The following is a 27975-nucleotide window of genomic DNA, read 5'->3' on the forward strand; positions in this document are numbered from 1 at the left end:
TGTCTTTTCTCCACCATAATGTCCTATATAATCCGTTGAGTGGCAATCTCACAAGATCCCCCCCCCCCGTTTCGCTAGAGGAATACATCTCCTGATGATTTGGTCAGCTCCTTTTCAAAAAAGAAACGGCTCATCCCACATATACCACTTCACTTCATGTAAAACTTCTTCATTTGAGAATAAAATAAGTTAGGAGGCATGATATTACTCACAAGGTAGTTCACAATGTCTGCAACCCACAGTTTTTCCTCTTGCACTCCGAACAACTGCTCATCGGGAAAAGACTCATTTATCAATGTCTTGTCCAATGAAATAGCATTAGGGTACTCTAAACGCGAGAGATGATCAGCGACTTGATTTTCAGTTCCCTTTATGTCCTTGATCTCTAGTTTAAATTCTTGAAGCAACAACACCCATCTAATCATTCTAGGCTTTGATTTCTTCTTTGAGACGAGATAACGAATTGCAGCGTGATCAGTGAAAACTGTCACCTTAGTCCCCAAGTGCATAAGATCGAAATTTCCCAAAACCATAGACAATAGCCAAAAGTTCTTTTTCCGTAGTACTATAATTCAGCTGGGCACCATTTAGGGTCTTGCTAGCATAGTAGACCACATGAAATATGTTGTTCTTCCTCTGCCCAAGAACTGCTCCAACTGCATAGTCCCTTGCATCGCACATCATCTCAAAAGGTTCATTCAAATCAGGTGCAATTATGACCGGTGTCGTGATTAAACTCTTCTTCAATGTCTCATAAGCTGTAAGGCACTCATCATCAAACTTGAAAGGGACATCTTTCTCTAGCAAACTGCACAATTGCTTTGAAATCTTAGAGATGTCTTTGATGAAACGCCTATAGAAACCCGCATGACCAAGAAAACTGTGAATTCCTTTAACAGAAATAGGTGGAGGAAGATTCTCAATGACCCCCACCTTGGCTTTGTCCACCTCAAGACCCTTACTAGAAACTTTGTGCCCGAGAATAATGCCCTGACGCCCCATAAAGTGACATTTCTCCCAATTGAGAACCAGATTGGTCTCAACACACCTCTTGAGAACGTGTCCAAGATTTTGCAAGCATTCATTAAAAGAATCGCCAAATACAGAGAAGTCGTCCATGAACACCTCCACATTCGGGCCAATCATATCAGAAAAGATGGCCATCATACAACTCTGAAATATGGTTGGCGCTCCACAAGACTAAAAGAAACTCGTCTAAAGGCGAAAGTACCAAATGGACAAGTGAAGGTAGTTTTCTCCTGATCTTCTGGAGTGATACAAATTTGATTGTAACCCGAACAGCCGTCCAGAAGACAGTAGTACTCATGACCAGCCAATCTATCAAGCATCTGGTCAATGAAGGGCAAAGGGAAGTGATCCTTCCTAGTGGCCTTGTTCAGCTTCCTGTATTCCATGCAAACTCTCCGCCCCGTGACTGTTCTTGTAGGAATAAGATCATTCTTCTCATTTGCTACCACAATAATTCCACATTTCTTCGGCACACATTGAACTGGGCTTACCCATGAATTGTCAGAAATAGGATAGATGATCCCTGCATCTAGGCACTTAAGAATTTCCTTCGTCACTACTTCCTTCATGATTGGATTAAGTCGTCTTTGCTGCTCGACCATAGGCTTGCTACCTTCCTCTAGCAGAATTTTATGCATGCAATATAAAGGGTTGATTCCCTTGATATCTGTTAGTCCAGCCAATTGCCGACTTGAACTCTCTCAGAATCCTCAGAAGCTTTTCCTCGTCACTCCCTGAAAGGTCATATGCAATAATAACAGGCAAAGTAGATGCATCACCTAAAAATGCATACCTCAAATGCTCAGGTAAAGGCTTAAGCTCAAGAGTGGGAGCTTCCTCAATAGATGGCTTGATGCATTTAGGAGCTTTGTTCAATTCCTTCATTCCAAGATATTCAAAAGGCATATCAATATTCCTCTTCCAGGGAGAAGTATTCAAATATTGTAATTGTTCTTCACCTTTGTCATCTTCACTATCTGAATTCCCCAATAAGGGTTTTTCTAAGTCATCAGACCTTAGCAATTGATCAAGTTCTGAAGTAACCACAGAATCGACCAACTCCACCTTTAAGCACTCCTCATTTTCAGTAGGAAATTTTATAGCATTGAACACATTAAAAGTTACATCCTGATCCAGCACTCGCATTGTGAGCTCACCCTTCTGCACATCTATCAAGGTTCGACCAGTCTCCAAGAAGGGTCTTCCTAAGATTATGGGAATCTTCTTATCCAACTCGAAATCAAGAATTACGAAATCAGCAGGAAAGATGAGTTTATCAAACTTAACCAAGACATCCTCCATAATACCTCGCGGATATGTAATAGAACGGTCGGCAGACTACAAGGTCATATAAGTCGGTTTTGGATCAGGTAAGTCCAACTACTTGAAGATTGACAAAGGAATCAGATTAATGCTAGCTCCGAAGTCACATAAGCATCTGCCAAAAGACACTTCTCCAATAGTACACGGAATAGTGAAGCTTCCTGAATCTTTAAGATTCAGAGGCAATTTCTGTGGCAACACAAAACTACATTCCTCCGTGAGAGCGACAGTCTCTAAATCGTCTAGCTTTAATTTCTGAGAGAGAATACCTTTCATAAACTTTGCATAACTAGGCTTCTTCACAAGAGCCTCAGCGAAAGTTCTGTTGATATGAAGTTTCTTGAACACCTCCAGAAACTTCTCAAATTGCTTGTCCAGCTTTTTCTTCTGCAGCCGCTAAGGAAATGGTGGTAGAGGATAGATCTGTTTCTCCCCTGTATTACCCTCAGGAGGAGTGTGCTCAACAGTAGTCTTCCTTGGTTCCACTTCTACTTCTTGCTGCTCTACTTCTTTCTCAGCCTCAGCTTCTTCAGTCAACACTTGAGTTTGTTCAGGATTCGCAACCTTTCCAGACCTCAAAGTGATTGCATTTACCTGCTCTTTAGCTTCCCTCTTTCCTGGCACTTCATGTCACTAGGTAGTGTACCACGCTGACGATTTAGCAAGGCATTGGCAATTTGCCCAATTTGATTTTTCAAGGTCTTGATAGAAACAGCTTGACTTTTGCACATAAGCTTCAACTCCACTAATTCAGATTTTTCATTAGCTTGTTGCAGCTGGAGTTGTTGTCTTGGTGCATATTGCGGTTGCTGAAAACCAGGGGGGTTGTACTGCTTAGCTGGATACTACTGATAAGGCTGTTGAACCGCATTATGAGTGTTGCTCCAACTAAAATTAGGATGATTGCGGTTGTTGGGGTGATAAGTGGTTGGCACAGGTTGCTGCGAATGTTGAAAGTTGCTCACAAATCGAGCTGATTCACTAGAAATTGCGCACTGATCAGTCTCATGGGCACCAGCACACAGCTCACAGACACTAGTAATTTGATTAACTCCATAATTAGCCAAACTTTCCACCTTCATCGTCAAAGCCTTAAGTTGGGCAGCTATAGCAGTTGCTGTATCCAACTCCAGAATTCCTGCTACCTTTCCTGTCTTTGATTTCCAGTTCGAATTCCTGTAACAAGAGAATCCATCGAATCAATCGAGGTTTTCAATCTTTCTTCGAGACCAAATATCGAATAGCAGCATGATCAATGTAAACCATCACTTTTTTCCCAAACAAATAAGATTGAAATTTCTCGAAACCGTAGACAATTGCCAAAAGCTCCTTCTCTATAGTAGTGTAATTCAGCTGAGCACCATTACGGGTTTTACTAGCATAGTAAACCACATGAAAAATGCTCTTCTTTCTCTGGCCAAGAACAGATCCAACTACAAAATAACTAGCATCAGACATCATCTTGAAGGGCTTATTTCAATCAGGTGCAGTAATAACATGTTCTATAGTCAAACTCTTTTTCAAACTCTCGAAAGCAGCCAAACATTCTTCATCAAATTTGAAGGGAACATCCTTCCCCAATAGATTGCACAAGAGTTTAGAGATTTTGGAGGAGTCTTTGATGAATCGTCGATAAAACCCCGTATGACCAAGAAAACTGCGGATTCCTTTAACTAAGATTGGTAGAGGAAAATTTTAAATAACCCCCACCTTGGCCTTATCCACTTCAAGACCTTTGCTAGATACCTTGTTCCCATGAATGATATCCTGTTGCACCATGAAGTGACATTTTTTTCCAGTTGAGCACCAGATTGGTCTCAACGCATTTTTTCAGCGCCAAGCCAACATTTTGCAAACACTCATCATAAGAAGTACCGAACACAGAAAAGTCATCCATGAACACCTCCATATTAGTACTAATAATGTCTGAGAATATGGCCATCATGAATCTCTGAAAAGTAGCAGGTGCACCACAAAGTCCGAAAGAAACTCGACGGAAAGTGAAAGTGCCAAAAGGACAAGTAAAAGTGGTCTTCTCTTGATCTTTTGGGGCAATACAAATCTGATTATAGCCTGAATACCAATCCAGAAAACAATAATACTCATGGCCAGCCAACCTGTTAAGCATTTGATCGGAAGAGGGAAGTGATCCTTCTTGGTGGCTTTATTCAGCTTCCGATAATCCATGCATACTCTCCATCCTGTGATTGTCCGAGTAGGAATGAGCTCATTTGTTTCATTAGCAATAACTGTAATGCCTCCTTTCTTAGGCACACACTGCACTGGGCTCACCCACAAACTATCGGAAATAGGATAGATGATCCCTGCATCCAGCCATTTAAGAATTTCTTTTTTCACTACCTCCCTCGTGATAGGATTGAGTCTCCTCTGTTGTTCTTCGGTCAGTTTACTTCCTTCCTCAAGTAGGTTTTTATGCATGCAATAAGAAGGGCTGATTCCCTTGATATCTGCTATAGTCCATCTGATTGCTGATTTAAACTCTCTCAGAATTCTCAAGAGCTTGTCTTCATCACTACCTGAAAGGTCAGATGGGATAATAATAGGAAAAGTAGATGCATCACCTAAAAATGCATACCTCAAGTGATCAGGCAGTGGTTTTAGTTCAAGTGTGGGAGCTTCCTCAATAGATGGTTTGAGATGCTCCTGATAATTTTTAAGCTCTGATAATCTAAGAGACTCGAATGGCAAGTTCGATCTCCTTTTCCACGGAGATGCATTTAAATACTGTAGTTGTTCTTCCCCTTCTTCATCTTCACTATCAGATTCCCCTGTTAAGGTTCTCTCTAAGGCGTCAGTTCTTAGCAATTGATCAAGCTCTGAATTCACTACAGAGTCGACCAACTCTACTTTAAAGCACTCCTCTTCATTAGTAGGGAATTTCATTGCATTAAAAACATTAAAGGTAACGTCCTGATCCTGAACCCTCATAGTAAGCTCACCCTTCTACACATCAATCAGAGTTCGGCCTGTAGCTAAAAAAGGTCTCCCAAGATAATGGGAATCTTCTTATCTTCCTCAAAGTCCAGAATGACAAAATTAGCAGGGAAGATGAGTTTGTCTACCTTAACCAATACATCATCCACAACATATCGCGGATAAGTGATGGATCGATCAGCCAGTTGTAAGGACATGTTTACAGGTTTTGGATTAGGTAGACCAAGTTTCTTGAAGACAGAAAATGGCATCAGATTGATACTAGCTCCCAAGTCACACAAGCACTTGTCAAAAACTACGTTTCCAATAGTGTATGGTATCGTTAAGCTTCCTGGATCTTTAAGTTTAGGAGGTAGTTTCTGTTGCAGCACAACACTGCACTCTTCCGTTAGAGAAACAGTTTCCAACTCCTCAAGTTTAAGCGTCCGAGAAATAATACCCTTCATGAACTTAGCATAGCTCGGCATTTGTTCTAGAGCTTCCGCAAAAGATATGTTAACATGCAATTTCTTGAAAACCTCCAGAAACTTGGAAATTTTGTTTATAGACTTGTTTCTCTCCTATAATTTTCTCAGGAGTAGTGTTTTCGATAGAAGTCTTTTTTATTTCCGCTTCGACCCCCTTCTAATCAGTTGTTTCCTCAAGAATTGCATTTTCTGAAGCTAGCAATGGCGCGGGCTTGCTCGATATGGGCGCGGGCATGCCAACCTTCTGGAGAAATTTTTCAGATTCTGTATCACTAGGAAGAGTTCCTTGTGGTCGGTTCAATAAAGCATTGGCAATTTGCCAGATTTGATTCTCCAGAGTTTTGATTGAAACCGCTTGGCTTTTGCACATCAGCCTCAACTCCTCCAATTCAGATTTTTCATTTGAAGATGGACCTGCACCTCCATGAGATTGTTGTTGTATTCCCTGTGGCTGAAATTGTTGCCTTGGTGCAAATTATTGCTGAAAACCAGGAGAATTGAAAGGCTTGTTACTAAAATGCTGGTAAGGCTATTGCATACCACCCTGATTATTGCTCCAGCTGAAGTTAGGATGGTTGTGATTGTTAGGATGATAAGTGGCGGGAACTGGTTGCTGTGACCTCTAAAAGTTGCTCACAAACTGAGTTGATTCACTAGATATAGCACATTGCTCCATCGCACGCGAACCTGCACAGAGCTCACAAACACTACTTACCTGATGAACATCATAGTTAGCCGGAGAATCCACTTTCATAGTTAATGCCTTTAGCTGAGCAACTATAACAGTAGCTGTATCCACCTCCAGAATTCCTGTTACCTTGCCTTGTTGGTAGTCTCTAAGTTGGATTCTGATATTCATTAGCGGCCATCATCTCAATTAGTTCATAAGTTTCTTCATAGCTTTTAGCCCATAAAGCTCCACCTGATGCTGCATCGAGCATAGGTCTTGACTGTGTTCCCAAACCATTATAAAAGCAATTTATCACCATACAATCAGGAATTCCATGATGAGGACACTTCCTAAGCATCTCCTTGTAGCGCTCCCAGGCTTCACATAGAGATTCACCAGATTGTTGTGCAAATTGAGTAAGAGCATTCCTGATTGCAGTTGTCTTTGCCATAGGGAAGAATTTAGTATGAAATTTTTAAGCAACATCCTCCCATGTCACAATAGAACCTGGTAGTAGAGAGTGCAACCAGCTCTTAGCTTTATCCCTCGGAGAAAATGGGAAAAGTCTCAGTTTCATAGCATCTTCAGAAATATTATTGAATTTGAAGGTGTCACAGATCTCGATGAAATCCCTAATGTGCATATTGGGATCTTCCGTTGGAGAACCCCCAAACTGGACTAAATTCTATACCATTTGAACCGTGCCAGGATTGATTTCGAAGGTATTAGCTGCAATAGGGTCTGACAATGCTAGACTGAATGTCATTGATTTCCGGTTGAGAATAATCCTTCAACGCTTTCATTTCTGCTATTGGTTCTCCCATTACAACAAAAACTTCTTCTTCAACTTTTGCAACTTCTTCAAAAACTTCTTTTTCCTCTTCTTCAACTTTTTCTAGTGTTTCCTTACGAGATTGAGAATGTGTTCGCATACACGCTCTCTAGAGTACCTGAAACACACGAACAAAATAAACCTTGCAAGAAAATAATCCGAGTCAGTGAACTTTAACGACCACTGATGACAAGCACATAAACTGAAATTTAACACCGAGTCCCCAGCAGCGGGCCAAAAACTTGTTCGCACAAAACCACGCAAGCGTACGCGATCACACGGAGTATAAGATTAAGTTAAGTTCTTTCCCACAGAGACTGGTTTAAACAGAATATGCACTTATGTAACAATGTATGGTTATTATTCACTGCTAAGGCAAGTATCAATTTTAAGTTGATTAACTAATTAAAGTGATTATACTAACATGCATTAACTAAGAGAATAAAACTGATTCATTTATATGAGATAAAACATGGGATTCTAACTTCATTAAATACTTTGTTCAGAGTTTATGCCTTCAATCATAGTATGTGATGGTGATGATAACTAATCAGACAACACGAAATTAGTACACGCTATCTTTCAATATACGTGTACCCTACTACTCAGCATCCATAATTCAGATAGAAGCTAAGCAGACACCAATTATGTTTAGACCCTATATGTCTATAAGATTTGAAAACATAACGGTTTAAGAGCAAGTTATCTATTGAGATTACATAGGGCAGCGTAAGATGGTTAAAATTACACTAAGAATCATGCATGACAACATACATAAACCTATGCTAGCATGGCAATTTCTAAACCTCTATATCCACTTTCACTTTAATAAAGATTAACAAATGACTTAGATATTAGCTACACATCTAAGAAGAATAAGTACAACCATACTAGGAAATTATAAATCACCACACACTAACGATTTAGAATAATCAACTATTGAAATCCATAAATAAATCCGCTAGAACCCTATGACAACGATTAGTTCATGTTACGACCGGCATTTTTGTAATATTATCTGTGGATTTTGTATGATATTAACGCTGAATGTAAATATACTTAATGGTTGTACCTTGTGTGAATGAAAATTTATGCATTATAAATTTGTTGTATGTAGTATATGATATTTTAAAGCAAAAGTTTATTTATTTCCTTTATATTTTTTATTTATAAGGAATATTCTAAGCCTTGGAAAAATTTTCTTTTAAAAGATATTTTGTTCATAAATTTTGAAAGTGATTTTATAAAATTTCAAAAAATCCAAGTTATTTTATGGTATAAATTTTATAATTTTTGAACTTTTATTTTATTATATAAAAATAAATCTTTGAAAATTAGTTACTTAATAATTATCAAATTACATGGTTACCCTTGCATGCAAATACTCTTCCATTCAACTAAGGGGCAAGGAAGGCATTTCCAACCCCACTCACTTTCATTCTACTAGCCAAATTACCACTTTGTCCTTGCATGCAAATCTACCTAACTTTAGCTAGAAGGATACTCTTGTCATTTCTTAAATCCACTCACTTGGGGTCAAATCAAAAGCATAAAAACCAAACAAATATGATTACCACTTCATTTTTCACTCCACCATTCCACACCTCCCTCCTTCTTCCCCCTCTCCTCTCGGCCCTTCTCCCTCTCGGCTATTTTGGCCGAGCCCCACCCCCCTCTCTTTTCTTTCATTTTTCATTCAAGCTTTTATCTCTCATTCAAGTAAACGTTACTTCTTATATCTTGATCATATATAATTCAAAGAGTTTTGAGTGAAAAGTTTAAGTTTTGAGTTTGCATGTCAAAGTTTTAGTTGGAACTCAAAGTACAATCTTGATTCTTATGGATTTAAGGTTGTATTTGAGAGAACTACAAGGAATGGTGAAATGCCAAGTCATGAGAATGAGGCTCTTGATTTTAAATGGTCATTTCCCTGCCACTTCATTCGGCCATGACCTTGAGGGAGCCGAATGAATGGTTCTTGAGGTTGTTTTGTTGCCTTGTTTCGTTTTTATGTATTTTTGGTGGTGATAACATGAATTTTGTATCAAAAACTTGATAAAACCTTTGCATGCTAAGTGATCATTTAGTTATAACGTATGCTAGGCTTGCATGTTGATTTCATGGTAAAATTTATTTGGAAAGCATGTTGTTTTGGTTTATAAGACTCGAAGTCATGCATGCAAGTAGATTTCTCTTGGAATTTTGGAAGTTTTTGATCATTTGGATTGATTTTGTTAGTAAGCCTTAATTTCAGTAGGGATAAGATATTAATATTTATTAGTGCTCCTTGATATGTGATAGTAATTTGTATATATTTTAAAAAAAATTATATAACTTGTCGTTTTCAAAAACTTGATGACTTGTAAATTGTGTAATGTGATTTCCTTTGTTTTGCTATGTTGCACCTTAGGTAAGGATGATCTTCACCAAGATTATTTTGAGTGTAAGGGAGTTAGTTCAGTAGAATACCTTAGTTAAGGTTTGGGTTGGGTTTTTGGTTGTTGTTGGTTGGGTTTGTTAAGTAAGAACCTTGGTGAAAGGAGAGTATTAGTTTCTGCAGAAAATCAGTTTGGTATCCTGAGGTTTAGAGTGAGTTTTGACCATGTCATTATTGTGCACTTTGAGGCCCAAGCCACCAGAAGCTAGCATTAGGAGTATATAAAAGGTTTTAGATGTTTGTTGGAGATTTACAAGTCGTTTGGTTAGGTGCACAAGTGGAATCACAAAATCTGTCCAGCAGGGGACAGTTTTGTTGCAACTTAGAAATAGGAAGTTTTGGCCATGTCATGGGTAGGCCCTCATTAGGCCCTGTTGGGCCTTAGTTAGAGGGAGTGTCATAGGAGTTTTTCCAACCATGGTTCATAGGATTTGAGATAGAACCATGAGTCACAAGTTAATTCAAGTTAGGGCGTTTTCTGCCCAGAAAAACAGGGGAACCATGGACTTTAAGCTTAGGCCCAAGGAGGCTCAAGCTACGCCCTTGAGCCACATCAAGTTTGGGATATTCCTTATGGTCAGAAGAGTCTAGTGTAGAATTTTTGGAGGTAAACTTGTAGTTTTAGAGTGTCTAATGCACTCAAGAAACCATAGATGTCATTTTGAAATTTACTCCAGTGAGCACTTTCACTTACCACATAGTTTTAGAGCACCTATGAGTGAGACCTAGGTTGACCACTATAGTTTCAAGATAGTATAAATCCATTAGAATTAAAGGCCCAAGTGAGGGTCAATAGGTTTTGGATAGTTTAGTAAAGGCACACTGAGTAAAGAAGCCAAAATTTGGAGACTTTGTCTAGTTTAGCGACCAAGTGACTTAAGTTGTGGATCGAGATCATCCAACCCTAGTGTTGCATTATGATGTGTGTGATATTATTTGATATTAAAATATGATATGTGAGTATATGTGGCTATGTGGACTATGGTATTTATAAGGTGATTATAAATTGAGTGCATATAGGCCTAAGTGCCATTTGTGTTTAATTTCGGGTTGTAAATAGGTTAAGTTGGTGAGAATAATTATAATGAGGTTATTATTATTTATGTAGGATCTCGAGATGAGGGTAAACTTGCCATAAAGGTCGAGTAAAGCTTCCAGTTGCTCCTACCAGCCAGACGAGACCAGCCTTTCTCAAGGCAAGTAATTCAACCTGTCTTTCGTATTCACTGCAAATGTGTAATAATCAGTTCATATATATTAATGCGATTATCTTGAGTCATCTTGATATACTTGAACCAAACGATACTTAAATCTATCTTGGTATTATTATAGAAATGCCATGAACCCACAAGTACATATTGATATTGCAACAGTTGTATCACGCCCGTATGTCAAGTAATTGGAATGTCATGATAAGATAAAGATTTGATATAATACTAGATTGATCCTCTTAATTAACATGCTATTGATTCCTAAGATATTGACATCTCACCCTGATGCTTGAACCCCAATAGAAACTTTACCTTGATACCTAAAATCCAGATATTCTTCAAAGTTGTTCTTAATTGATTTGATAACCCCTTTTTCATACCCTGAAGATGGACAATCCTATTATACCTTGAGCTAAAAATCATTTCTTCATAACTTAACACCCCTATTATTCATGAAGCTTATCTTCTTGATGTTCTAGTACTTGTACCTTGTCGAAAACCATTGCTTTAAGCCTAGCTTGGCATTACTCTTTCATATTATCCAAGAGCCTTGCTAAATCTCCTTGTCAAAGTTCTTGTATATGGAAACCTTTCAATTACCCTAATATAGTAAAGTCGAGTGGATCATGGTCCTAAAATTTGGTGACATATTTCCAGTGTTTTAAGTTGATCTATAATCCCTTGATAAAAATGTTTACTACTTAAGAGATTTTATTATTAATCGGCATCAGTTTTTGGAAATGATTAAAATATGGATTTTCAATCCCAAAGGGGGATAAATGTTTTCTTTGGAATAGTGGATCTGGACTGAGACGCGAGTCCTTTCCACACTTATATTGTAGGCTTAAAAGTTGCATAGGGATCCCATTAATGTTTTAGAACCCAGCGAGGTTCGGGATTACTTCTCGGCTGATCACCGGCTGTAATCTGTAGCGTCATAAAATGATTTTTGAATTAAGATATGATTTTGAAAATGTTTTGATACAAGCAAATGATGCCATCACCCAAAGTTTTATTTCTTGTTATTATTGGTTATGTCTTCACAATGTCATTCTTATATATATATATATCTCGATTTATGTTTTGTATCATGTAATTTAGCACTTGTTGAGCATTTGGCTCACTCCTTGCTTTACCCTGATATTACAGCTAGCAGGTATGGTAAGATTCAAGCAGATAGCACGTAAGACCTGTGACGCCGATGCGTATGTCCGAGCTCAGGTAGAATAAGGGATAGTTTTGTGTGAGGACTCGATATTAAAATCAGTTGTAATAGATGGTAGTGTTGGGCTGTTCCAAACCCTAAATTGTAAGATCTTGGATTCGGTTATGTTTACTTTCTTTTAAATATTGTAATAGTTATATTTATTTTGTTGTTAAGTTGGGGGTGTGTCAGTTCATGATCGAACACAACATCACCATGGGTTCCAATGAAAACATGATAATAAATAAGTTCAGAATACTACGAGATAATATAAAAGTACTAGGGTTTAGAACAAATCCAAAACAAGCATTCAAAAGTATCGCCTAAATCGAAGAATATAAAAGTGAAAACTAAATCTTCTTCTCCTTAGCTGTCTTGTGTGCTTTAGGTATTCTCTATGTTCTCCCTGGCTTCCTTCTTCTTAAAAACGTCTTCTTTTCTTTATATATATAGCCCTGGTTGACCCGGACTCTCGCAATAATCAAATTATAATCAAATCAGGATTCTGTAGAATTTGGCTGGCGTAGGCGCGCTTGAACAGACGCGGGTGCGCTTGAACAAACGCGGGCGCGCTCTGTGTTTGACAAATGGGGCGCGCCTGCTTTTTGTAGAATTTATGCAGCTTTCTTCTTTTTGCGCTCCGTCCTTTGTATAAAATTCCACGACTCCGTCCCTGATCTTTTATCAACATATAATCAATTAAAAGCTCATTTCCACCCCTGACTAGTGCCCTGCAATGATTCAAAACAAAACACATCAAAAACACCAAATACTTGAGTCCAAATCACCAACTTAAGCCGATATGAAGCGTTCCAAGTAGATATAAAATCCACTTATCAGGTTATAAAATCATTTAAAAATACCATATCACCAAAATAAATTCACATATCATTTTTATAAAGTCTCTTGGGATTTTCTAGAGATGATACAATAATTCTCACGATTTTATACAATTTTAATTAATTTATAGGAATATTTAAAAGCTCATATACACATATTTTCACATAATAAAATATTTAAAATCGTTTAAAAATACATCAACCACATAATCATGTATATACAATTCATATATCACGTAATCACATATTCCACGACTAAACCTCATACTTCCACTTAATTTTTATATTAAATCTTAAATATTCTCACTTTTCCATCTTCGATATATATGTATATAGAAAAATCTGATATCTTTTATCGGTCACATATTCACTTAATCGTATCAACACATACGGGTCACTTAATCATGAACTCGCATGATTACCCGTAAAAATCATAAATCACTCATTTCTCTTTTAATTCTCATAAATTTTCATTTTTCAATTCTTTGCTCGCTAACTCCATATAAATAACAAATAGTAGCACACATCTAGAAATATAAAATACTTTTTTTCACACAAAATCACACATCCACGTATAATATTCGAGAATACAAGTCGCGAAATCCTTGGATATTACATAGATTCATCTGCATAACCTAGTCCTGATCCCCAACAGCCACTTTCAATTAATCCTTGAGTTGATTTTCTAGAACTAGTCCAAAGTTTGATTATATCTCTCTCTTTGGCTAAAAAAATTTCAAGATAAGTATCTTGGACTAGTCAATTTTTCCAGACTTGGACTCATTTTCCTCATATATTCTGAGTTCTTCTTATCAGATTTTGAAGAACTGGAGCCTTTCCTGGAAAATCTTTTTCCTTTCTTGAAGTCCTTACAAACCATCTTCCGGAAGCTTTTCACCATTAAGGCAGCCATCTACAAGTTCTTTTTATTATCTCCATGATCACTTTCAGAGTCTGTAAAGATATCAGTGTTTGAGTCATCATCAGTATTTCATGACTCAGTATCAGAGTTTACAATCATAGCCTTTCCTTTTGAATGACCCTTTCTCACAACTCTTTATCTTGGTTTTTCTTCAACCCTAAGTGCAACCTGTCTTGTCCTTGATCCTTTTCTCTTACTCCTTTGCTCCATCTCCAGTTCATGAGTTTGGAACATTCCATAAATCTCATCTAAAGATGTATCATCAAGATCTTAATTATCTCTTATGGATGTGACCTTTAAATCCCACTTTTCAGGAAATGCAAGAAGAAACTTCAGGTTTGAATCTTCTGGATCATATTCTTTGTCAAAAAGTGACAAATCGTTCAGCAATTTCTAAAACCTGTCATACATCTCAGTTAGTGACTCATCAGCTTTTGAGTCAAAGTGTGCATACTCTTGTGTGAGTATTGTCTTCCTATTCTCTTTTATAGCAGTGGTTCCTTGACACTTAACCTCCAACGTGTCATATATCTCCTTTGTTGTCTTACATTCAATCACCCTATTGGACATAACACTATCCAAATTACTATGAAGCAAGTGTCTCACCTTAGCATCTTTTAGAATTGATGCTAAATCTTCAGAAGTATAATCCTTTTTATCATTGTCAACCATCTTTTCAGTCTCACCAAGAACAACAACAAGTTTATTGGGCCTGTGTGGACCATCATATATCCTACTCAGATATTCACGATCTGTAGCCTCTAGATACATAGCCATCTTAACTTTCCAGATTGGGTACTCATTGACTTTCAGAATTGGAACTCTGATGGTTTCATATATGCTCATGTTGTTGTTGATTGGGTTGTCGCAGGTGGTGGTTGTTGTGTTTGAGTTTCTTTGTCTGCCATTATTGATTGTCTTCTGGATCTTAAACTGTTTATATATCAACAGCAAGCTCTGATACCAATTTGTTAGGCTTTAAAGTATACTGTAGAGGGGTGAATACAGTATGAACAATCAAATCAAATTGAAACTCAAAAACACATAGATAGTTTTTATATTAATGAATAAAAAATAATTACAAAAACCTATCAAAAGATGAATAATTATCCTTAAGAGCTGTTAAGTTACATGTATTGATAAAACGATAATCGACACATACAGTAAAACCTCTGTAAATTAATACTGGATTAATTAATAATCTCTCTAAATTAATAATTTTGTCCGGTCCCAATTTGGGCCAGTTCAAAAAATGATCAATTTCGATAAGATAATAAGATAATAATTTTTTTGAAAACCCTGTATAAAAATATGGTCCCAATAAAACTATAAATTAATAATTCCCTTATATTCATAAAAATATATCTATTACATCTTTGTAAAATATGATTCAATTGTAGTTTGCTTTTTCATATAATTTAAATCAACATGAAGCTCATCCCTAATCTTCCTTATTGCATCCAAAAGCTCGGGTGTGGTGCTTTCATGTTGCATCAAAAAGTTATTAAGCATTTTTTATGCCTTGAGTGCTTCTTTACGTGTAACCGGCTCCAACGGTGTTGTATCGTCTTCAAGATCATCTTCAACACTATTTTCAAGGATGGTGTTTGCAATCTCTTCTATACTCTGGACCTCAGAACATGATTCATTTTCACCCGGATAATCTAAGAAGTTATTAACATCCATTTTATTACGATAACCTAGATCCTTAATCATCACCTCAAGTTCATGAATGTATTCTTCCGGAGTTGTATGTTCATTTAAATTGCTCGAAACTTCATCTATGGAACGAATTTTGCAATGTTGAAAGCACCTTGCTATTGACTCTTGTTTTACATTTGTCGTCCACGTCACGACTGCATAATTGATAGCATCCAAAACATTAATCTTTCCTGGATCAGATTGTCCCAACTCATAACCTTCTAATAACCGACGATAAAATCTCCTGCGATAGTGCATCTTGAAAGCTCTTATAATTCCTGCATCACAAGGTTGGATTTTTGATGTCATGTTAGGTGGCAAGAAGTACAACTCAACATTTTGTAGTCCTTCAATATTTTTTGGATGTGCTGGACAGTTATCTACCACAAACAAAATTCTTCAGCCTTGCATTTGGCTATCAAACCAACGAATGTATTCATCAAAAAGTACACTAGTCATCCAAGCTCTTTTGTTTGCACGATAATGACAATTCAAGCTGCCCATGTTAACATTCTTGAAGCACCGTGGCTTTGCATACTTTCCAATAATCCATAAAGGAATTTTTTCAGAGCCATCTTCATTGCAACATATAACAACCGTGAGCCTTTCTTTGTCTTGTTTTCTTCCTTCAAGTTGTTTTGTAGCAAGAGAGTGATCAGCTTGTAACCTGTAAAACAAACCAGTTTCGTCCATGTTAAAAACATCTTTCATAGGGAACTGGTTTATTTTTTCCCTTATGGACTCCAGTTTCTTCTCCAAGTCCTGTACATCAACAGAACCACCTTCTCCAATGCGACGAAATGACTTAATACCATGTCTTAACTTGAATTTCTCAAGCCAACCTTGAGAAAAAGTGTGCTCCTGATCTTGTTGAGGGTATAAAATTTTCATGGTCTCTTTTGCCTTCTCTAAAATTAGCTCTCCTGTCATATTAACACGATCTTGGTACTGGAGAAACCATTCATAGAGAACCTTCTCCATATCTGAATATTTTGCTGGTTTATGTCACTTAATATCTTTTCTTTTCTCCAAGTAATTACCTACAAGATAGTCTGCTGACCTTTTCAGTGTATTTGATATTGTACCTTGACTAACTTTTAGATGAAACTTATTCTCGAGCCACAATTGGAGATCTTTTTGAGTGCATGATGAATTTTCTCTTTTATATTCACATAATGCTTTTCTTGCTTCATCCGTCATTGTTGATTTTGTGACACCTTTTAGATGAGAAGCCATTGTTTTGTTTGTATAATTTTTCCCCCAATCTAGTATATACAGTATATATAATATATTTTATGACTACATATACATTGAATACTTTCTATGTAAAATACAATGAATTAAATTAATTCATGTACTTTGAATTTTCCTAATATACATTGAATATTTTCTATGTAAAATACAATGAATTTAACTTATACACTACATGGATTTTGAATCTAATATATTGTACATTACATTGACTTTCTAAATTCATATACATTGAATTAATTGAATTAAGTATAAATATAAATTGTACAATTCATTTTATTTAAATTTATGTGAATAAAAATTTAATCAAAAGTTAATTTTGTTTGCTACCGAAAATTCTCTATAAATTTATAATTATTAATTTATCGATTAATTAATACCTCTCTAAATTAATAGAATTCTCCGGTCCCAACTATATTAATTTATAGAGGTTTTACTGTATAGTGTTAACCTAATCTGTGCTTATATACTACACAGTTACATAATCAATCTAGTTGATATGATATACATGAATAAGGAATTCTAATACATCCAACTATTAATTGCTACAAATAAGTAAAGTCCTACACTGACATTTCTCTTCAAATATATCCTCCGGTGATATATCCTGATTTCCATCTTTGACAAATACTCATATGAACAAATAATGATGACAAGTACTGATCAGCAATTACTGATGATAAATGATGATGATGTCATTCTTTGTCAAACTCTGATATCACAAATATTGATGACAAACTCTGATAGTAAATGCTGATATCATCAATTATATCTAACACTCACTCTTTTCTATATCAACCTGTTTTATTCTTAAAGATTATGTTAATCCTTTTCTGATGTGTTGACGCTTAGTGCTGTGGTCTGATTCACAAACGACTAACCCTAAATTGAATTTATTTAATCTATTTGCACTTCTAAGTTGAAATTTTATGTAGGTTATGCATTGTTGCATCCACTGAAATCCTTTGATCTTCAATACTTAAACCAATACATTTCTTTGTCACTAAAAGTCGTTTGATATTTTATTTTTCACGGAGACTTGAACATTATAACGAACTTCTTTTCGTGACCTTGTTACGGACTTGGAGCTTTAATTTTATGTTTTGATTCTTTGTATTTATCATATTTTCTGTATTCTGGATTTATATGCCTCACACTTAACACCATTTACTTGTTTATTTTTCATGTTGAGTCATATTATCTCTATTACATATTATGTTACATTATACTTTACAACAATGATTCCCCTGTTTGATAGTATAAGAGCATACTAATAACAAATTTGGTTTTCTCAACGTGTGATTTCTTTTGTATTTTTTGGTAATTTCGATCTTGTCGTAAATTTGTTGGGCTTCTACCTATAGATGCACAAAAACCGGATCGGGTCGGGCTTTGAAAAATCCGGATTTTTTAAAATGGGGCCGGGCCGGGCTTTTTTTTTAATCGGGCCGGATTTCATTCAAAATAACTAGGCCCGTTTAGGCCCGCGGATCGGGCCGGGCCAACGGATTTTTTAAAAATAAATTAATATTATTAATATTAATTTTTTAGTAATAATAAATATTTGTTTGCATTTTTTAGATTGTATTTGCAAGGTTATGCTTTTATTTATATGTACACACTCTTGATTAGAATTTGGAATAATTTCTTCAGGTTATACCTTAGATTAGTTTAGAATTTAAAATTTACATCTCGATAATTCGATCTTATTATATTCAATTTATGACTTTGAATCAAAATTATATTAGAAATTTAGACCTTTTATTCAAAATTATATTCAACAATAAAATAAATTTGGATAAGACATAATTTCTTCAAAGTTTTATTTGAATATTTATTAATAATCATCATAAAATCCATGCTTTTATAAGACCGGATCGGGCCGGACCGGGTTTTTATCCGGATCGGGCCAGGCTTTGGACCGGATCGGGCTAAATCCGGCCCGGGCTTAAATTCGGGCTTTTACCCGATCGGGACGGGCCGGACTTTTACCAAAAATATGTGGCCCGTTAAGGCCCGCGGGCTGGATCGGGTCGGGCTAGGCTTTTTTTGAATCGGATTTTTACTGGGATTTTTCCGGATCGGATCGGACGGGCTTTTCGGGTTCATATTTTTTGTGCATTTCTACTTCTACCCCAATAAGTGTATGCACTTTCCTATCAGACAGATTCATTTCATCCCTCAACTTATGTTTGTTGCCATAATTGGGAGCTTGTACCTGCATTTATATTCTTAGTTTATGATTATAAATTAAGAGCCACAACTCGTCATTTATAGGTGTAATGAGATTCCAGTCTTGTGCAGGATACCTTTTCTCTGGGTGTGGGATCCTCCTTTTGTAATTGTCGCACTGGAAAACTTCACCATTTGGTATTATTTCTAGTTTGAATTTTTGATAGACTTTCATGAACCAAACATCTTTGTCATCAACATACTTGATAATTGCGTATGTAATGACTTCTGTCTGAATGTATGTTAAAAAGATTTGCACAGTCATGAAATAAATTAACAGTTTCTTATATGTAATTATAATGTCTAGATTATATTAATGTTTAATGTAACGCCCCCAAATCTGGGGTCAAGGGATTTGGTCGTCACTATGAAACCTTCATCCAAATCAACTTGTTTAATCAATAAACAAATGCCAGCGGAAGATATTTATCATTTATGACCCCAAACTAATCCAAGATCTTTTAAAGTTATAGTTCTAGAAACAAGAAATCTAAATTCCACAAATAAATTTTCACTTTCTTTTAAAACTCTTTTCAACAAATTCCAAACTCAAATCTAAACCCTCTAGTATAACTTCGAAAAAAGTATACTAGGGCCAACTATAAAATAACACAATTATAATATAATATGATATAAATAACTTTATACAATAAAACTTACACTAGTATGCAAACCCTGGACCAACCACCTTCCAAAAGCTTCTTCTTTGCTTCCTCGAATTACGCGGCTAAACAGCGCAAGTTAATCCTCACTGGAGGTTAAATTTAAAAACAGGAAAGTATGAGCGCAAGAAATGCTCAGCAAGATCGTTATGACATATATAGGGTCTCTTTTGATATTAAACTGACATCTGCATTAGAGCAGAACATTTAAAATCATAATTGCTGAATCATAAAATTTTAGTTGAGGAACCCCAGAATTAGTTCCTTAATTGTGTTCAAAACCATTTTGATATTTTTGAGCGAAATGCTTCAGCAATACTTTGAATCTTGACAAGAATAAAACAAGTACAACAGTGTTTACGGAAATATCGTAAACAACAATAACAAGAAGCAATGATTATGGAATGAGTCATAAACTTTACTCAAAACCGAACTCTTGAAATTACTACTTATTTTGCTGTCATATCAAATTAGATATTAATACGAACTTTGATGTTCACAACATCCCATACTGAAGTCAACATCAATCATCTATACTAATACCACCTTTGATATTTAACAATAAAGTAAGTATCAGCATAAATCAGAATTTGAATCAAAACCGCATATCACTTTTAATCCAAAACAAAAACAGTTGATAAACCATTTATTATATGATTATCAAAACAATTTAGAAAATAACAATTTATATTGGAACCAATTATATTTCATGATGTTCCTGATGATCAGTCACGAAACAGCACCGATATCCCGCAGCCATACCGTAAATATCGGTACTACCCGTATCCCACATCCATATGGTACCTATAGGGCGCCAGAAAAGGCATATACTCTCCTTGAAAGATATTACAGCTGGACCGATATCTCGATCACCTACGCTGTAACCAATAACCAGTAACCATTCTAATCTTGAAAACCTTTTTATTGAAAAAGGAGCCGAATCAATCGACATCCTAAATAATTTTATTCCCCCATTCACTTGGGCAAGAATACTCGCAACAAAATCATTTTTCTCAAAATCCAAAACATTTATAAATCCGATATATGGATAAATAAAAACACTTAACTATTCTGAACATAGAATAGCAGAAGAGTACTTGCATGATAAACATTTAATTCAGCGATATGTAAAATATTTATCTGTTCTGAACTGAGAATAGGGAAAGCAAAACTTGCATAATCATAAGTAGTTGGATATGTAAAATATTGAACTATTCTGGAATAAGAATAGCGTAGGAAACTTGCATAATAGGGTTCAGAATAAATATCACTTGAACAATATGTGATGATAGGGATACTTGCCTTTGGTTTTTAGTTGTTAAGCACACTCGCAGACACGCATCTATTCTGACATTCTGTCTCAAAATATCACTATCTTTCTTTTCAACACTTTCATGATATGCTGCTACTGCGATTGCTAGAAGCCTGATATCCAATACCATTCCATTTCACTCTTTATCCAACGTCTGGTTATGATTGTCTTGAATGATCCGCATCTATAATTAAAAGATAACACTTTAATCGTCTAAACGATAATTACTCGACGAACTACGCGTCAAAACCCTATTGTCTACCCATACGATAGCCCACACATAATTATATCAGCCAAACACAGGACTATTGACCCACATATACACATAATTCACATAGCACTTAAACACGTAACTCACATATCATATAATTCATATCATATACAACTCGGTTCGCTAAAAGGTTCGACTAGGTACGTTCAAAACTGAGATCGGGTCAAAAATATGATTTTTCGATCAATAATTGACTCAGAATGACTCGTAAAACAAGCGACCTTTTGAAACAAAACAATATTTGGATCTCTAAAGTATTTTCATTGAAAGCGGAATATTTTTCTGAGTCTGGGCGCGTTCGTTTCGTATTAAACGGACGAACGGTTTATTTATTATGAATAAATTAAGATTTAAATGGAAATAAATCAATTAATAATAATATTAATTGATTTATAAATACCAAAATATAATTTTTAAAAGCTTAAAAATAATTTTTAGGAATTATTTGAATTAATTATAAATAATTGCATTTTATTTAACTATTTATAAATAAAATTAATTGATTAAATGAATTAATCAATTAATTAAACCCATAAATAATCAATTAAAATAAATTATAAATAATTAAAACAAATAAGATTTTTGAAAATAATAAAAGAAATAATTTTTGGAACTTAAAACAATAAAGAAAATAATTTTTTTAGAATTTAAAATAATAAGTAAATGATTTTTGGAAATTAAATAAATGATTTTTAGAAAAACAAAATGAATTTTAAAATATTTTTAAATCAGAAGTGACAAAAACAGATTTCTGAGTTTTGCAATTGGGAAAACGGATTGAAGTCGGGTCGTGGAATCCGGGTTCACGGGTCCTGAAGAACCCTAATGGGTTTATACGAACATAGTCGGATTTCCCACAGGTTTTTGGGGAATTCCCAGATTCCGGTCGCCAGGAAGTTTTTCGGCGAGTGTTATATCAGCCCAAAATGCTTGATTTCGTCCAGTTTTTCAATCCTAATTACACTACCAATCACCCTGGAGTACAAATCGACCCTCAATATCATTCTCTGATTGTTTAAACTACGAATCCGGCAAAAAAACCCATGAACGCCGGTGAATGTTTGATTTGGGTGAGAAATCGATGAGTTTGATTTTGGCCAATCCATAAAAATCAAAGCCCAGAACATGCCTAAACTACTGCTGGTAATCATATCATCAAACCGTCAGTAATAAATTCAAAAATTTGAATTAAAACAAACGCAAAACTAAAGAACTCGACTCGAACATCCAGCAATAGAACAAGTATAATTTTTACATGAATCAATTGCTCTAATCATGGCAAAGCTATTACAATCATCAAAAATATTCAAAAACATCACAAATTAAAAACCCCAAATTCGCTCAAGAACCCTAAAAAATGAAATTAAAATTTACCAATCCTCAGGTGATGATTTTGGTGTCAACATAACGGGCTCGATGAGAGCTTTAATTTGATACCAAGAACAGCAAAAACGAATTCCGAAATCCTTCAAAATGAGAGGTTAAAGATGAAGAACAAAATCACACCCCAAAACTTTTGTTCTTGAATTTTCTATTTTCTGAAATTTTTTTGGTAAAAATAATTAATAAAAAGAAATTGCAGCTATTTATATTTTTACAGAAAATCAATACTCTAAAATAAATTATGGGTGTTTTTATCCCCTAATTAAAATAATTAGGCCCAAAAATACTAATTTCGGGGGAATAATTTTAAAAGCGATAAAATATAAAATTTGTATCGAAACTTTCCTAAAATTCGCGAATAATTCAAAAAAACAACAATACGGAATGTTTGAAATATGAATAATTCTCTAAAAATAAAAAAAACATGAATTTTATGGGCTTTGACGTCCCGGTGGGGTCCCGGTCCGTTAATTTTTGAAAAACCGAAACGATTCTTATATAAACAGAAAATCACGAAAACACACAAAATACATTCAACACACATAAAACAAGATAAAATGAATAGCGCAAGTAAACACAAGTCCAAATTACGGATCGATTCATATAAATACATTTTAAACACATAACGAGTATCCCATTGGATCATATCGGATCCGAAAATACATTACTTAGCTGCTAAGTAACTATAAAACGATACAGTTTTAATACCATATTTGAATAATTATCAAAACCGAACTTCTTATAAAACACTTTATTGATAAGTGGTATTTTATACCACTTAGAACGTCTTATAATGGCTTGAATTGATATCTTGAAATCAGGTATTTTGTGTATTTGATGCGTTTTTCTAGTATTTTGCATTTCAGGGTATAACTTGCGTATGTAGGAAGAATTCATCAGAAATAAGCCTAGGGAAGTGTGTGGCATTGGTTGTGGAAATTTGGGGGCAGAACGCAGCAAAATCAAGAGCAGAATTTAGAATTTTCCAGAAGGTGCTTGGGCGCCCGCTCAGGATGCTAGGGTTGCCGCCTAGGAGCTTGGGCGCCCGCTCAGGAATCTGGGGCGGCCGCTCAGGGATGAAAATTTTAATACTGAATTTTATAATCCTTATTCTGATGGACTTCTATATAAGTAGTTCTCAGAGACGTTTCACAGAGGGGGGTATCAAGCAAGGAGCAAGGAGAGAAGGAAGAAGACCGTTTTAGCACATTGCAACGAATAAGAGGAAGCATACGTTTTCTTGTGATTCTTTTATTCGTTGTATCAGTGGATGCTAGTTTTCTTTACTTTGAACCTTATTGCTCTTGTAACGTACTCTGGTTTTAATAAGTATTTTTATTAGTTTATATTGTGTGTATTATCATGTTTTCATATGAACCCATGGTGACGATGAGTTCTATCATGGGCTAATCGTGATCATTGGGTCATAACGGATTTACTATGGATTTCTTTAGTTAGTTGTTTAATACCTTAGTGTGTGATGATTGTATGATATATAGCATAAGTTATGCTTATTCGTCTTATGTGCGTCGCGAACATATAAGATAGTCTGTTAATCTCATGTGAAGCGACGGTGGATCTTGAGATTTAGAACTTGCCATGCTAGCATAGGTTCATGTATGTGTATACATGATTAGTGGATAACTCTAACCGTTTTACTTCCCTGTGTAATCATAAAGAACAACTTGTGCTTAAATCATTATGTTGTCAAATTCTTCAGACATATAGGGTCTCAACATAGTTGATGCCTATTCAACTTCTATCTTGATTGTGGATGTTTGGTAGAATGGTATTAGTACAACGAAAGTTGGCTTTTATCAATTTCGTGTTGTTCGATTAATATCATCATTGTTACATGCTAAGGGTAATAATGATAACTATTGAATGAAGTATTAATGAAGTTATGATCTCATGTGTGTTTAATATTGTTAATTCAAGTGTCAATTAAGTGTTTAATTCTCGTAGTTAACTGTAGTTAATAATTAGTTAATCAAATTTAAGTGTTATTATCTTGACATTGAGAAGTAATCATACATTGGTGAGTAAGTGTTAATTGAACATAATTAGTCTGAGTCTCTGTGGGAACGAACTAGAATTTATTCTATATTACTTGCGAACGCGTATACTTGCATGAATTATTAGCGCGTGTTTTTGCCCTAACAAGTTTTTGACGCCGCTGCCGGGGACTCGGCGTATTTGTTTAGTTTATGTACTTACCATCAGTGGTCATTAGGACTCATTGATTAAGGCGTGTTACTTATAGTTTCCAGTTGTGTTTCAGGTACTCTAGCGAGTGTTTATGCAAACACGTTCTCGCACTCGCAAGAGAACTTTAGATATGGCTGAGGAGACAGACTCAGTTCTTGATATTCCGGAGAAGATAGATTTTGAAGATTCGGATAAAGAGAGTGAGCAGAAAGAACCAATAATCATGGGTGATCGTATAGTTCCAGCAGCAGATCCAACTCTTATGGACTTTTCTCGGCCTAAAATTGATGACATTCAGTCAAGCATCCTTCATCCGGCTATTCAGGCTAATACTTTTGAAATCAAGTCGGGCACTATTCAGATGGTACAGAATTTTGTTTCTTTCGGAGGTGCTGCGACTGAAGACCCCAACATGCATATCAGGAATTTTTTCGAGATCTGTAGTACTTTCAAATATAATGGTGTGACTGATGAGGCTATCAAGTTGAGGCTTTTCCCATTCTCTCTGAGGGATAAAGCTAGGGACTGTTTACATTCTGAACTAGATGGGTCCATCACTACTTGACAAGATCTTGCGCAAAAGTTTCTGGTGAAGTTCTATCCAATGGCGAAGACTGCAACTATGAGGAGTGCTCTTACTCAGTTTGCGCAGCAACCAACAGAATCTATGTGTGAAGCTTGGGAGTGCTACAAGGAGATGTTGAGAAAGTGTCCACATCATGGTATGCCTGACTGGATGGTGATCACTGGTTTCTATAATGGTTTGGGGGCCCAATCTCGGCCCATGCTCGATGCAGCAGCTGGAGGCGCCTTATGCGCCAATAGCTATACTGAGGCTTATAATCTTATTGAAACTATGGCTGCAAATGAACATCAAAAACCAACTCAAAGGATGATGCCTGGGAAGGTAGCAGGTATTCTGGAAGTCGATGCAGCTACAGCTATTACAGGGCAGCTCCAAGCGCTGTCTTTGAAGGTCGATTCTTTAGCCAACTACGGAGTCAATCAGATAACTATGGTCTGTGAGCTTTGTGAAGGCTCTCATTGTAACGACCGAGGAATTACGCTTGTATTATATTATAATAATAATAAATTATGTGTATTATTATGTGATTAAATGTGTTAAGTCGTTGAACCCTGACTGCTATGTGTTATGTGTTGGTTGTTTTGATCCAAACGTGTTTTGGATATTTATTGAACGTTTTATCGTCAGTTATATATATTATATTAAAACCTGTACAGCTCAAAACTATGTTTTAAAAGCCCGTATTTCAAACAAAATCATTGGCCCTATTTTGCCAAAAATGCCCTATACCGTATCGCTATTCTGAACCCCTAGACGTTTTACAAATTGACCTTTTTCGCGAAAAACGACTTTTCCGGACCCCTTCGGGTACCAAAAACCCCACAAAAATCACATTTTTATTTTTATATGATTATGAAATTATCATATATCATTTTTCTTTGTATTTTTGTATTTTTCACAATTTTTGGGAATTTTTAGTATTTATTTTGTATTTATTGGATATTTAAAAATTCAATATTAATACCCAAAAATTATAAAAATTGGGGCCAAATATTTTTAATAGGAGTGTAATTAGACCCTTAATTTTATTTAGGGGTATTATTTTACATAGTATAAATATCTGATTTTTCAGTAATTATCTATTAATTAATTATAAAAAAAATCAGAAAATAATTCAGAAAATTCAGAAAGGGGGATTAGGGTTCTTGAAGTTCCTGGAATTAAAGCTAAGTTTGATAGTGATTCTGGCATCCAAATCAGTTGTGTGAGTACTCGTTTTGAAGCTTATGATCTGTAGTTTCTGATTATGCAAATGTTTTTGTTGTCTGATTTCTTGATTTTTGATTCGTATTTTCGGTTTTAATTCTTGAATTCGGGTTTTGATTTCTAGTTATTGTTTGATGTTATGGTTGTTAGAAACGTTTAGATCTTCATTTTTCCTGTCGATTGGTACCGGGTTTGCTGAGTTTCGTGTTGAGTTCGTGGTCGCCGGAAAACGCCGTCAACGGCGGCTGTGTTTCGGTTTCTGGGTTGGTGGTCGACGAGGACGAAGGAGAAAGGTGGGGGGACGTCGTCTATGTTGCTGTGCCTCAGAAACGCAGAAGAATCGAACTGAAATCACTCGATTTGATTGTGTTTTGGTTCGCCGGAGTTTTCGCCGCCGGTGCCGAGTTCAGGCAGCCGGCCGCGTGTTCATGTTCAACCCGGCGTCGACCCGGTTTCCAACCCAGTTTCGACCCGGGTTTGATCCTAAAAGTCCAACCCCTGTTCCTGTTTTTGTGTTTCTGATTAAATTAATAATTTATTTATATTTTAGTAATTAAAAATCAGTTTTAATAATTCTAATAATTAATTAAAAATTAGTTTTAAATTCTGAAAAATAGTATTATTAATTTCTAAATTATTTTATTAATTTACAAATTCTAATTTAATTATTTAATTATTTAATTATTTATCTAATTATTTATTAGTTATCTAATTAATTAATAATTGGGTAATTAATTAATAATTAGGTAATTAATTAATAAATAAGAATTAGAAATAATTAAGTGATATGATTAATAATCTAATAATTAGTTAATAATGCGAATAGTAATTCGATAATTAGAATTATTATTCGACCGATAATTGTTCGAAGAATATCGTAATAATTATTCGTATCTAATAATTAAATATAGATAATCAAGTGATTAATTAATCGTATAGGTATAGTAATAATAGCGATTCGATAGTTATTCGAGAATTGCGAGTAGCTCGTAGTTATACGAATGATTAATCGTTAAGTGATTTATAATTCGAGTAATTTGTAGTTATTCGATAAATAGTGTATCGGTTAATTAAGTTGATTGATTATTTGTAAATAATCGATCTAATCGAATAAATATCGATAAGTTATAAACATTATAATAAATTGTGATTAATCCTGATAATTAGAGATTTATTATTTTAGATTATTAAATAAGCAATTATTAATTATTTATTAGTTATTTATTTATTCAATATTTAAAAAGTGATTAATTATTTCGATAATTAATCACATA

The 27975-nt window shown here is 35.2% G+C and overlaps 1 long non-coding RNA gene and 2 other non-coding genes across 3 annotated transcripts in view; 1 reads left to right on the plus strand and 2 right to left on the minus strand.

Annotated features, from left to right (window-relative positions):
* The first annotated feature begins 6773 nt into the window (after window positions 1–6773).
* LOC141679579 (small nucleolar RNA R71) lies at window positions 6774–6880 on the plus strand. The gene has a single exon (XR_012558136.1). It is a non-coding gene; the product is annotated as a small nucleolar RNA R71 (small nucleolar RNA).
* Window positions 6881–12495: 5615 nt separating this feature from the next.
* The window catches only part of LOC141664612 (uncharacterized), a 45770-nt gene continuing 30290 nt past the window's right edge, over window positions 12496–27975 (minus strand). Inside the window, exons 2-3 of the long non-coding RNA XR_012552037.1 lie at window positions 19734–19824; window positions 12496–12859 (exon numbers count right to left, since the gene is read on the minus strand). This is a non-coding gene — a long non-coding RNA (uncharacterized LOC141664612). The remainder of the gene's footprint in view (window positions 12860–19733; window positions 19825–27975) is intronic.
* Window positions 25529–25635, minus strand: LOC141683742 (small nucleolar RNA R71). The gene has a single exon (XR_012560426.1). It is a non-coding gene; the product is annotated as a small nucleolar RNA R71 (small nucleolar RNA).

This window comes from Apium graveolens, chromosome 1 (assembly GCF_009905375.1).
Source record: "Apium graveolens cultivar Ventura chromosome 1, ASM990537v1, whole genome shotgun sequence".
Taxonomy (NCBI): domain Eukaryota; kingdom Viridiplantae; phylum Streptophyta; class Magnoliopsida; order Apiales; family Apiaceae; genus Apium; species Apium graveolens.